Source organism: Setaria italica, chromosome VIII, assembly GCF_000263155.2.
Source record: "Setaria italica strain Yugu1 chromosome VIII, Setaria_italica_v2.0, whole genome shotgun sequence".
NCBI classification, from domain to species: Eukaryota; Viridiplantae; Streptophyta; class Magnoliopsida; order Poales; family Poaceae; genus Setaria; species Setaria italica.
Genome location: NC_028457.1, coordinates 34463637 through 34477486, shown reverse-complemented (window position 1 = coordinate 34477486; position 13850 = coordinate 34463637). Strand labels below are relative to the sequence as shown.

General features: G+C 44.8%; 2 pseudogenes; one reads left to right on the top strand and one right to left on the bottom strand.

Annotated features, from left to right (window-relative positions):
- Positions 1 to 1219: 1219 nt before the first annotated feature.
- LOC101780378 lies at positions 1220 to 1932 on the bottom strand (annotated as a pseudogene).
- A 12-nt stretch (positions 1933 to 1944) lies between these two features.
- On the top strand, positions 1945 to 2830 carry LOC105914990 (annotated as a pseudogene).
- Positions 2831 to 13850: the final 11020 nt, after the last annotated feature.

The window sequence follows — 13850 nt, the reverse complement described above, 5'->3', positions numbered from 1 at the left end:
CACGCACCGGATCGTCTTGTTGTTGGCGGCGGCGCGATGCAAGTCTCTAATGCGATGGATCGGGTCATACGGACGACCGAGCGCGCCGCAACTATAGATCGACTGGCGTGCGCCGTGGATGCGTAGGACACTTGGACCCATCCTCCGTGGATCGATGAGATTAGAGTTGTACATCTGGTCATACACGCGTGGACTTTATGTTCAATATTTACTTTTGTCAATTTTTCATGACCTCTGGAATATCCTGCTTGCATCACCATCGACCTTGTGCGTCCCCAGTATGATGGCTAGAGCAACTGCAGATTTAATTAGAACAACTGTTTTAGTTTCAGTATGATAGTTTGGATTTTTTTTATTTGGGCTTACTACTTCTTGCTTTCTAAAGCCGGGAGGTTTAATTTAATTTTTGAAAATATACAATACATATGCAGAAGCTCACATATATAGACGCATATTATTCACCTTGAATTCATACATGGAAATCTACCTGTATGAGCATCGATTGAAAGATTAGGCCAGTGTAGCCTGAGATTAACAAAGTTATCACCACAGGCGTCTCGTAGTCGTGGCATGCTGCCTTACCATCAAAAGAAGAGTGCAATTGATTCTTGGGAAAAATTTGGAAAAAATTGAACACCGTACCTGTGTTAAGTCGAGAACTTGTAACCGGGTCGAGAAACTTCTTTTAAACATAAGTAGAAAGATTTCAATCAAGTTCTATATATCACAGTACTAGTTTCACAAATTCATGTTCACCATTATTACAAAGACCAATGAGGAAAAAAGTTTAAACTCGAAATTAAATTGTTAGGTTTCTTGTGGTGGAACCTATCTATTTGGGTTCACTAGAATTTTTTTGCTATTTATTCATTTAGCGATACAGGATGTGGCTATTGACAACGAGATGCTTATAGTGATTTTTTCAACCTTAAAATCTGTCGGTGCTATCTATCGGAGGTGTTCATATGTATCGTTCGTAGGCATAGGTGTTTATGCATGTATGTCAGCGTTTACTTTGTTTGAAGAAAAATAACTTGAGTGATTTTGTAGTGAAAGAAATTTTAACATATAGAAAAAGCCATTATTAGAACAGGCATGTTGCATGTACATCAAGTCTACAAAGTTCTAAAAGGGACGATGGTCTAAGAAATTCTTGTGTTACTTTGCATGTAAAGAGAAATAAGCCTCTCCAAGTTTTGAAACTTTCAAGTGGATGAAGCTAGGCAGCAATGTTTGCAGCCAGCTCCTTGAGGAGAGAGGGACAACTTCTCATCATGTGTTCAAAACCATCACTTGCCATGACCCCTTTGAAATTGCAAGGAGAAGCCATGAACTTGAAGCACGCCTCCTTAAGCAACAGGCACCGATGCTGCTCAGCCAGTGCCAGTGTAGTAGCCGCTGTATTCGTGTCAATGTGGATGCATAATATGCGCGCTCGCAGATCAATTTGAGCCTCTCCATGTTATAGGTGTCTGCCGCCACAAGCAGATGCTGAGCAATCACCGCCTCGTCTACCTCAGGCAACAAATCTGTGTAGATAAAGTGAAGGAACGCCCTGAACACCTCCGGTTCGACATCGCTGATCCGCACGCGATCCGCCGTCGTCTCTTTCGTCGTTCCATAAAGTTCCGCCATGAACACCGGTGATCGAGCGGCGAGCACGTACCTATGCGCCGTAAACGTCTCACCGCCGACATCGAACACCACGTCCGCTCCCACTTGGCTAGACAGGAGGTTGCCAAGATGTTGGTGCAGATCAGACGGCGGCAACGCAGGTAACTGTACAGTGGTGGTTCTTGTGCTTCCCTTTGACACGGTGACATCGCACCTGATCCTGAAGCTGTCGTCCCTTAGGTTCGGCGACATCTCAAGCTCCTTCCTTTTGAGGAAATCACAGCTACCACTGCTCTGTGTGCTCCTGAACGTTCTCATCACCTTGAATTCATGGCTGTACGGCAACAGTGGCTCCCCGGCCTGGTCGAGTAAGCTCAACTTGAACCGGGCCTTGACATCGGCCTGAAAATCAGGATCAACTCGTGCTAGAAATCGGGTCGTAGTGAAGTGCTTCAAAGAGCAGTTCAGTACGGATTTCTCTATCTTCCTGAAGCTGCGTCATGAAGAACTTGTGTATGGAGGTAAAATGGTTTTAACATTTTGTGGGAGGAAGGATGAGGATGTATACAATGGAGATCTCAACAAACTTCATGGATTAGTTGCCACAGCACTGCAATCTCTTGTCACAAAGGTAAATAAAAGAGTGGAATATATAATTTAGTTTGATATTTTCTTTGCCATATTCAACTTTTTAAAAAAGTTTAATTAATTTTTTGGATTAGTTGCTATATCGCTGCAATCTCTTGTCGCAAAGGTAAATAAGAGCGGAATATAAATATATTTAGTTTGGCATTTTCTTTGTCCATTCAACTTTATTTGTTTAAAAAGTTTTATTAACTATGATATTGATGATAATATATAGGGCCTTGTAGAGAGAGAGAAAAACTAGACTCATTCAATTTACCTCTATATGGACCATCTATTGCTGAAGTGAGGGAAGTAGTAATGCAAAGCTGCATGTTTGAATTGGATCACATCAAACTGTTCGAGGCAAACTGGGATCCTTATGATGACACAGAAGGCAATGATGTTCAGCGTGCAGTGCCATGAATGTTTCTAACATGGTTAGAGCAGTGCTAGAACCTATCATTGCAAGCCATTTTGGAGAAACCATTCTTGACGTATTTGTTCAGTGTATGCATGCTTTGTCTCCAAGCATCTGGAGAAGGAGAAGACAAAGTTTGCCATGATCACCATGTCCTTAACGAAAATATAGTATAGGAACCTATTAATGCCATCGATCAGATTATACTCTTCCAGATACCAGATGGTGACCTAATAAATGGACAGCTTGCCATACATATTTTATTTTCATTTGTGCATCCATGTATATGTTGCCGTTAGAGTCTCTGCATCTCTTTATAAAAAGTTGGTTGCTTTGTGTATCCGGGTTGTGCAAAGGTCGAGAGTGTTTTCAACATGGTTGTACGTAGTCGATGCAATGACCCTGAAAATTTATATAGCTTTCTTTATCAAAAGAACTACTTTATTTTCATGACAATGGTCAACGTCCTAATTGTAGTAAGGAAGCTCTAAAGGAAGCAAGGAGAGGTGTCCTCCTAAACAAAAATAACATTTACTTCTCTATTTTCGTACTGCTGCATCATGAAGAACTTGTGTACAGAGGGAAAATAGTTTTAACATTTTGTGGGAGGAAGGATGAGGAATGGGCCGCCGCGCTCGATTAAACTGCCACCGGAGCATAGCTGCCGCTACCATCGTTACTAAGAACTGAGAAGGAGTGCTTGTTGCTGAGTGTTGCCGGAGTGATGCATGCATGCCGGATCATCACGCTTGCATGCCACCACATGAAAACACTAGGTTCCTCACGGTGCTTGTTACCCGCTGCGTCGTTGCCCTTGCTTTCCATGTTCTTGAACTCCTCACCAGCCGCAGCTGCATGCATCGTCGAGCATGGTGAACTTGTGTATGGAGGGAAAATGGTATTAACATTTTGTGGGAGGAAGCACGAGGATGTATACAATGGAGATCTCATCAAACTTTATGGATTAGTTCCCGCAGCACTGCAATCTCTTGTCACAAAGGTAAATAAGAGTGTAATATATATATTTAGATTGGCATTTTGTTCGTCAAGTAAACTTTAATTTGTTAAGAATGTTACATTAACTTATCAAAATATATTCCTTCAATTTACCTCTGTATGGGCCATCAATTTCTGAGGTGAAGGAAATAGTAGTGCAAAGCCACATGTTCAAATTGGATCACATCAAACTATTTGAGAAAAACTGGGATCCTTATGATGATACAGAAGGCTACGATGTTCATGACAGTGCCTGCAGTGGCATCAATGTTTCTAACATGGTTAGAGCAGTGCTGCAGCCAATGATTACAAGCCATTTTGGAGAAACCATACTTGACGCGCGTATTGTTCAAGGAGTATGCATGTTTTGTCCAAGCACCTTGAGAAGGAGAAGACAAAGTTTGCCATGATCACCATGTCCTTGACGAAAGTATAGTCATCAATCAAATTGTACTCTTCCAGATACCATATTGTCACGTAAAGGGATGGCTTGCTATACATATTTTATTTTTATAATAGTCTACGAATTATTTGTCGTCAGAGTGTTTGTATCTCTCCGTAGAAAATGTTGTTTGTTGTGTGCATCCTGGTTGTGCAGGGTCTGCAAGTATTTTCAAAATGGTTGTATATAGTCGATCACTGGTAGAGAATTGACCTTTAGTCCCGGTTGGTAGGGTGCATATCTCTCGGATATCCATCCGGGATAAACCAACCGGGACAAAAGGGGGGGGTCTTTAGTCCCGGGTCTTTTAACCGGGAGTAAAGGACCCCCTTTAGTCCCGGTTGGTGTCACCAACTGGGACTAAAGGGCCTGCCACGCCAGGCGCGGGACAGGCCCTTTAGTCCCGGTTGGATTTCCCAACCGGGACTAAAGGGGTCCCCTTTAGTCCCGGCTCAATTCCAACCGGGACTAAATTGCGCTTGCATGGCACTGGTGACGCCTGAATTTTTCATGCATGCATCACGTATACGTATAGTAGTACCGCGGCCCTTTTAATTTGTTAACCTTGTAGTTGAGATTTTTTTAGAACGAAATCAACTAGTATTTAAACGAATGGGATTTGTAATTATACAATTACTATATATATACACAATCCTTATACACAATCCTTATACACAATTCATATACACAATAATTCAACTAGCTTAGTACAAATCGATCATAATTAGCGCGTATTATATATACAAATAAATCAAAGTATCTTCCTACGATCTTCCCGTCGTGGTGTTGCTGAGAGGAGTGTCTAATTGTCGTCCATCGTAATAAAATTCTCCTCTTGGATCTACCACCTCGTCCATTATGAATCCAATGAGACCTTCACATATTGCCGCTACTCTTTCTTCCTTCAAGAGTCCTTGTTGAATATTTAACATCTATAATTTGGAAATTTGTGAATGTTACATGAACAAATACATATAAGGAGCTAGAAAATAATTAACTAGTAATATATTTATTTTACGTACTTTAAAGTTGTGCGGCGTCATCTTCGGTCCCTTGGGTCCCAAAAAAATATGCATGTGCTCACAGATGTAGTAGCCACATAGATTATTCCCGGGTTCCTGTCTTAAGCACTTCAGTGCGGAAAAAAATAAGTTATGAATTATTCGTGTTATACAATGTAATAAATGTGTAGACTTCATACGTACCGGGAAGTCTGTGTTCCATGTAAGATTTTCTTTGAATGGACCTTTGTGTGTCCTTATGAATTGTTTCCATGCGCTGCGGATTAGAATAATGAATGACATAGTGTAACAGGGATAAAATTTAGGAAATAAATTTTTGCATAGAGATAAAGGTCCAGAATTATTACAAGCCTAGCATGTCTTGCAATTCTTGGTAGTCCACCGGATCTTTCCTTAACGAATCAAAGACAGTGACGTGGCTTCTTTCAGGCTCAATTATAATAAGGATCTAGTGGAAGCTGCGTGCGTAAAATGTTCATGCATATTAGAGCTAACTAACATGTAGAGATAAGGAAAAAGACATCGAAAGTAGACGGTATACACACACTTACTTGAAGTTGTATGGAAGTAGTATGAAATCCTTGAATGTTTGTTTGTGTAGGAAATTGTATATTTCCGCAAAGGTTTTTTCCGGCGCTAATTGTATCTGTTGTTGGTTAACTACAGATGGATCCATGAAGCCTACATGTAGGTACGCCTCTCGGCGGCATGTCTGAATTAGCATCCTACATGAAATGGAAGATGAAGTTAGTACGGTGACGCACGCCAAAATTTACATGTAGAGATAATAAACGGACACTTACAGAATCCAAGCGCTGATCAGAGAGACGTCCAGGGCATCATGATGGTACACTTCGTATATATCCTTGAAGTCTAGCCACAGCACTTTCTCCCCTTCACCGTGAAAATCTATCGGTTTTACCTTCATGTCGATCATCTCCCTCGAGTTGGCGGATGCCGTCATGTACCATTGATGGAATTCGTACATCTTTGTTGACAGCTTCCGTAGCATTGAAGGCTTCACTAGAGGTTTGCCTAGCTCATAAGGCCATCTCGGCTCAGGGGGCGGTGCAGTTGGCGTCTCGACTTGCCCTATGCATTCATCAAGTTCCAGACCTGTTTCTTCCATGAATTTCAATATATTTGCTTGTTGATCCAAGGGCATTGCTTTTACCCGTTGAGCATCTTTTTTTGATAAATGGCTGAGGTCGGGGACTGGACCTTTGGAGGATGATTTTCCTTTTCCTTTATCCTTTTCATCAGCCTTTACTAGAGCCTGTTCATAGTTTGACAAGAGTGGTATCCTTTTCTTGGCTCCTTCCTCCATCCTGATAAAAAAGTTTAAATCCCGCCGACTTACTGGCGGTGGCTCCATCTCCCTTGCCTTTTTTAATTCGGCTTGTTTCTTGAACCACTCACTGGCCTCTCGTTGGATTTCTGCCCACTGTTCCGCATGAGACATTGCCTCAAAGCGTTCCTTGTGAGCCACTTCAGGGTCGACCTTTGTTTTCTTCTTTCGAGGCTGTCTTTGCTTGGGAGGCGGTGCTCGTGACTTCTTGAGTGGTGCTGCAGGTTCCTTCGAGGGGGCCGCTCTTGGTGCCGGCGACGGTGATCGGGGAGGGGTGTTGTTATTGTCGTCGTCGCTCCCAGCACCAGGATGTGGTGGAGATGGAGACCTTGATATAGATGGAAGCGACGGTCCTGGAGCAGGAGATGCCGGTCTCGAGGTATGAGGAGAAGGTCGCTGCTCGGGATCTACGGGGAGCGGTCTTGAGGTCTGAGGAGATGGCTCCGTGCGGGAAATAATGATGTAGCGTTTCTTCCATAGAATGATCCCATGAAGCGCATCTGCCAATGTCTTTTCCCCGTCGCCTCCCGGGAAGTCGAGCTCTAGACCTTCATACTGGGCATCTACTATTTGCTCGACGCAGACGCTGGCGTAGCCTGTTGGAATGTCCATGCCATGACTGCTCTGCCCTGCCAGCGTTGGTAACGCACTCCCGTACGCTACCTGTACATATAGCAGAAGTAAACAAGTTGAACTCCGATCTCGAGGCCTGGATCAATTGACAAGATTGCATAAATATTATGTATAAGTATACCTTAATAGTGAGGTTGCCGACCGGTGCATGCAGCTCACATGAGGTCCGTTGCGTGATGGCATCCACGGGGAACCGTTGCTCCTCCACGGGTAACCTGGGCGTCTGCGCATCGGGGACCCCTGTAGAAGCACAACTGCTCCCGAGGCGTTGAGAAGGGCTGGCGGTGTGAGGATTCGGCATTGCTCCAGATTGCGCCAACTCCGCAACTGCGTCGGCCACCCGCCGATTGATTTCATTCATCATTCTTTGTTCTAGCATCTGCCGCCAGCTCTCCTCCATCTGTTCCTTTCTTCGCTTCCGGCTTCTGTAAGAGGCGCTGTCGCCTCGGAAAGCGAACTTCCACGGAACCACCCCGAACCCCCGGCAACGTCCTGGGTGCTCTGGATTACCGAGGGCCAATGTGAGCTCATCATTTTCTCGGTCCACCCTCAACCTCCCAGCCTTGGAATCTTCAATGTTCTTCATGAGATGTTCGGCCTTCTCACGTATTCTGTCATTGAAAATCAGCGTCCCATCCTCTTGGCTTAGGGAGCCTCCATGAGCGTAGTACCAGTTCTTTGATCGTTCGGGCCATTCAATAGTTGCAGGTATGATTCCCCGTTCGATCAGATCTTGTTCCATCTTTCTCCACTTGGGAATTGCTGAGCCATACCCACCTCGCCCCAAATGATGGTGGTAGCCCTTCTGACTAGCATTTGCAACGTTGGTCGTGATCTTTTTCACACCTTCTTCACTCCTCTTGTATTCAACAAATGCATCCCAGTGGTTCCTCAACTTGGGCCACGCGTTGAAGTCTGGAGTTTTGCCCTTCTTGATGTAGTGGGTGTCCAGCATCTTCTTGAATGTCTGGAATTGAGTAGCCATCTTCTTAAGTGTCCACGCTTTGACATCCTTCTCGCTATATCCTTCGTGGAATGTGAAATGTCTCTTCACGTCTTCCCACAGCATATTCTTTTCTGTCTCTGGAAGGGCGTACGGATTATCGCTTCTGCCCTTCCATTCTCTGATGCTGATAGGCACGTTGTCCCGGACGATTGCCCCGATTTGACTAACGTACTTCTTTGCTACTTTCTCGGGAGCAACCGGCCTGCCCTCTTCTGTAACTTCGGTGATGACAAGCCTCCCTTCCATCACCTTTGTACGACCTCGGGTCTTCTGCCCTTGTGTCGATCCGGAGGGCTAACAATTCAAGATTCGTTAATTAGTACGTAGTAGTAGCGGTGGCGTGAAACAATACAAGAATGGTTGTATATACCTCGCCGGAACCTTCCGCCACGGCAAGTTGTTGCTGCGGCTGTTGCTCTTCATTCCCATCGGCAGACATGTTGAGGAACATGTCCGCCTGGGTGCCCTCTTCATCCGTGTATGATAGTGGAACGTTGTCGCCACTACCATCACCAGCGATTATCTGCTCCATGATATACCTTGCGGTCTCATCGTCTGCCATTTCAACTATTGCTGGAAACATACATGGAATCATACATGACAGTCATAGAAATCGTCTTAATACAAATTTGTATATAATGAAATCATCAAATAATGAAATCGTCTTAATACAAATTTGTATATAATGACAGTCCGGAATCATACATGTATATAATGAAATCATAAAATAACATGAATCGTACAAAGTCTGGAATATTTATACAAATTTCTATGAATTTCTACAAATTTCTATGAATTTCTATGAATTTATACAAATTTCTATGAATTTCTATGAATTTCTATGAATTTATACAAATTTCTATGAATTTCTGCAAATTTCTATGAATTTCTATGAATTTATACAAATTTCTATGAATTTCTATGAATTTATACAAATTTCTATGAATTTCTACAAATTTCTATGAATTTCTATGAATTTCTATGAATTTATACAAATTTCTACGAATTTCTATGAATTTCTACAAATTTCTACGATTTTCTATGAATTTCTACAAATTTCTACGAATTTCTACGAATTTTGACGAATTTCTACGGCGGCGATAAGGGCGGCGTAGGCGGGACGGCGGCGGTCAGGGCGGCGGTACGGCGGAGGCGGTTCACCGGAACCACGGGCGGTGCCTACTACGTTGTGATGGGCGGCAGGACGGCGGCGATCACGGCGGCTACTCGGCGGCGATCACGACGGCTACAAGGCGGCTCTCACGGTAGCTACTCGGCGGGACGAATTTCTACGGCGGCGATAAGGGCGGCGATCACGACGGCGGGACGGTAGTTAACAAGCTAACTAGAAATCTAACTTAACAAACTAACTAGAAATCTAAAAATCTAACTTAACAAAATTAGAAATCAAAAAATCTAACTTAACAAAATTACAATTCCATCTAAAAAAAACAAAATTAAAAATTAAAAGAAAACCCTCTCCCGGCGCACCAGCCGGCGCGGCAGACCTCTCGCGCGCGGGGCGGCGGCCGGGGCGGCGGGATGGCGGCGGCCGGGGCGGCGGGACGGCGGCGGCCGGGGCAGCGTGACGGCGGGACGGCGGCGGCCGGGCGCCGTGCGGGACAGCGGCGGCCGGGGCGGCGACGAGGACGAAGACGACGACGGCGGGACGACGGCGGCCGAGGCGAAGACGACGACGGCGGCTACAAGGGACGGCGACGAGGGGCGACGAGGATGGAGCCGGCGACGAGGGGCGATGCAGCCGGCGACGAGGTGGCCGGGGGCTGGGCCCGTCGACGGACGAGGAGGGGATCGAGGAGGGCCGGCCGGGGGACGACGACGGCGCAATGCGGGACTTCGACGGCGCAATGGGGGACGACGACGGCGGCGGCCGGCGAGGGAGGCGGACGGGCGGCGACGGCGAAGAGCGCGGGACTTGCGAAATTTTCGCTAAGTGTGGAACTAGCGGGGGGTAGAAGGGAGAACAGTGCCTTTTAACCCCCCCCTTTTATCCCGGTTCGTAATGGGACCCGGGACAAAAGAGCCTTTTATCTCGGGTCCGAAACGTACCCTTTTATCCCGGTTGTCGTTTGCAACCGGGATAAAAGGGGGGCCTTTTGTCCCGGTTGCTGTTAGCACCCAGGACAAAAGGTCTTTTTTCCTATTTTTCTTCTCCCGCCTGTTTTTTGGAAATGGATTTTATTTAACCTTTTCACTGCATTCCAGGATGAAAAACAAAACCTTCTCAGATTTTGTACATGCAAAAATATATTTAATTAACGAGTAAATTGACAATAAGTATGAAGTAATCATTATTTCTATACCAACTCATGTAGCCTGTAAAATATTTATTTTACTGCATTGCTGTGATCAATAAATTATTCAATTAAATTATTTGAATGCGCAGAAAAATCCATGTTAGTATGTGGTTAACAATGTTCATGTATATCTAAAAAATCTTCACCTAACAAATTTAATAACACATGAAATCATACATAGGGTAAATTACAAATTGTATCAATTAATACACAAAGGTCATGTACATTTAACGCATTACAATACAACGTTGTAAAATTTCTTCTTCACGAAAGTTCCTTGATCATGATCGCGGCGTAAGTACGGAGCCTCTTCTTTGGATAGCAGGATGCTTGGATCAACTTCAACGGCGAATGGAGGCATGCCATCAAACTGATCATAATCATCTGATTGGTCTGTTTTATCCTTGACTCCCACGATTTTTCTTTTACCTGGAAGAACTATGTGGCACTTTGGCTCCCATGTCTCTTCTGGATTCCTCTTGGGTTTGCTGCACATGTCCTTCACATAGAACACCTGATGCACATCATTGGCAAGTACGAATGGGTCATCACTGTATCCAATCTTGCTCAGATCTACTATTGTCATTCCGTACTGATCTTTGGTGATGGCAGTTAGCTTCACCCAATTGCAAAGAAATAGAGGGATGTACAGCGGTCCGTATTCGAGTTCCCATATCTCCTGTATGAAACCATAATACGACTCCTTGCTATTATTTCTGTCCATGGCATCTATGCGGACACCACTATTCTGGTTCGTGCTTTTCTGGTCCTGGGCTCTCGTGTAAAATGTGTAACCATTTATCTCATAGCCTTGGAATTTGACGATTGTGGTAGCAGGTCCCCTGGCTAACCAGGCAAGCTGTGGGTGAATCTCAGAGTTACCCATAAGTTGTTGGCGCAACCAGGAGGGAAAAGTTTCCATGTGATGACGGGTAAGCCAAGCATCGGATTTGGTCGGGTTTTTGGAAGCTACCATCTGCCTGTGCTGCTCGATATACGGAGACACAAAGGATGACTGTTGTAGAACAATGTAGTGTGCCTTGTTGAACAAATCAGTATCATTGCTCAAACTTGATTTCCTTCCAAGGGTGCCCATTCCTCTGAGCCTCCCCTCGTGGCGTGAAGTTGGAACCCCAATCGAGTCAATTGAATCAATAAAATCAACACAAAACTCGATCACCTCCTCTGTTCCATATCCCCTGGCGATGCTTCCTTCTGGACGGGCACGATTACGAACATAGTTTTTTAGGACTGCCATGAACCTCTCGAAAGGCCACATATTGTGCAGGTATACAGGTCCGAGAATACCAATCTCTTTTACTAGGTGAACCAGTAAGTGCGTCATAATATTGAAGAAGGATGGTGGAAATAACAACTCAAAACTGACAAGACATTGCACCACATCGTTCTGTAGCTTTGATAGCTTGGATGGATCGATTGCCTTGTGCGAAATCGCATTGAGAAACGCGCATAGCTTTACGAGCGGCAACCGGACATTTTCTGGTAGAACACCCCTCAGTGCAACCGGAAGCAACTGGGTCATCAACATGTGGCAGTCATGAGCCTTGAGATTTGTAAACTTTTTTTGTTTCATATTTATTATTCCCTTTATATTCGAGGAGTACCCAGACGGGACCTTCATACTATTCAAGCATTCAAACATGCTATCCTTCTCCTCCTTGCTGAGAGTGTAACTAGCAGGACGTAAGTAGTGCTGTCCATTATCTCTCTTTTCCGGATGTAGGTCATCTTGTTGCCCCATGGCTTTCAGGTCCTGTCGTGCTTCCAATGTATCTTTTGAGGTTCCATAAACACCCATGAAGCCTAGCACGTTCACGCAAAGATTCTTCGTCAGGTGCATCACGTCTATTGCGTTGCGAACCTCTAGGATTTCCCAATAAGGTAGCTCCCAAAATATTGACTTTTTCTTCCACATGGGTGCATGTCCGTTATCGTCGTTCGGAACAGGTTGGCTACCAAGTCCCTTTCCGAAGACTACATATACATCCTTCATCATCTCGAACACACGCTTTCCATTACGGTGTGCAGGTTTTTTACGATGGTCTGGCGTCCCTTTGAAATGCATCCCGCTCTTTCTCAGCTGGTGGTGAGCAGGGAGAAATCGACGATGACCCATATAGACGACCTTCTTACAGTGCTTCAAGTACATGCTATCTGTGTCGTCTAAACAGTGGGTGCATGCCCGATATCCCTTATTTGTCTATCCTGAAAGGTTACTCAATGCAGGCCAATCGTTGATGGTTACGAACAACAGTGCTCGTAGATTAAAGATCTCTTGTCTATCCTCATCCCACACACGTACACCTTCTTCCTTCCAGAGCTGTAAAAGGTCATCAACCAACGGCCTTAGGTACACGTCAATGTCGTTGCCGGGTTGTTTTGGGCCTTGGATAAGCGCCGGCATCATAATGAACTTCCGCTTCATGCACAGTCAAGGAGGAAGGTTGAACATACAAAGGGTCACAGGCCAAGTACTATGACCACTACTCAACTCACCGAATGGATTGAATCCATCAGTGCTTAAACCAAACCTTATGTTCCTTGCTTCACTTTCAAAGTCTGGGAATGTTCTATCAATTGATCTCCACTGTGCCCCATCTGCGGGGTGTCTCAGCATCTCATCTTCCTTACGGTCTTCTTTGTGCCATCGCATCAACTTAGCATTCGCCTTATTCCTGAACAAGCGCTTCAAGCGTGGTATTATAGGGAAATACCACATCACCTTCGCGGGAACTCTCTTCTTGGGAGACTGCCCCTCGACATCACCAGGATCATCTCGCCTGATCTTATACCGCAGGGCTTCGCAGACGGGACAAGCATCCAATTCCTCGTATTCATCACCACGATAGAGGATACAGTCATTAGGGCATGCGTGTATCTTCTGAACATCCAATCCGAGAGGGCAAATAATCTGTTTAGCTTCATATGTTGTGGACGGTAATTCATTATTCTCGGGGAGAATATTCTTGACAATGTTCAACATCCCCTGAAATGCCTTATCGGACACACCATTTTTTGCCTTCCATTGCACAAATTCTAGTGTCGTACCTAGTTTTTTATGGCCCTGCTGGCAACCTGGGTACAACAATTTTTGGTGATCATCTATCATGCGCTGCAACTTTGCTGCTTCCTTCTCAGTTTCGCAATCTCTGTATGCATCTCGTATCACCTGACCAAGGTCATCAGTAGGGTCATTTTCTGCAAACTCATCTTCATCAGCCTCGCCCATTGTAGTACCTGCAAAAGCTTGGCCTGCAACCCAGTCCGGAATGGTGTCATCTTCTTCCTCCTCCTCGCCATCTTCCATTACACCCCTAGTTCACCGTGCTTGGTCCAAACCAAATAGTTAGGCATGAAACGTATTTAAACAAGTGGCTGTGAATAGTCCCCCAGGAATCCTTTGAA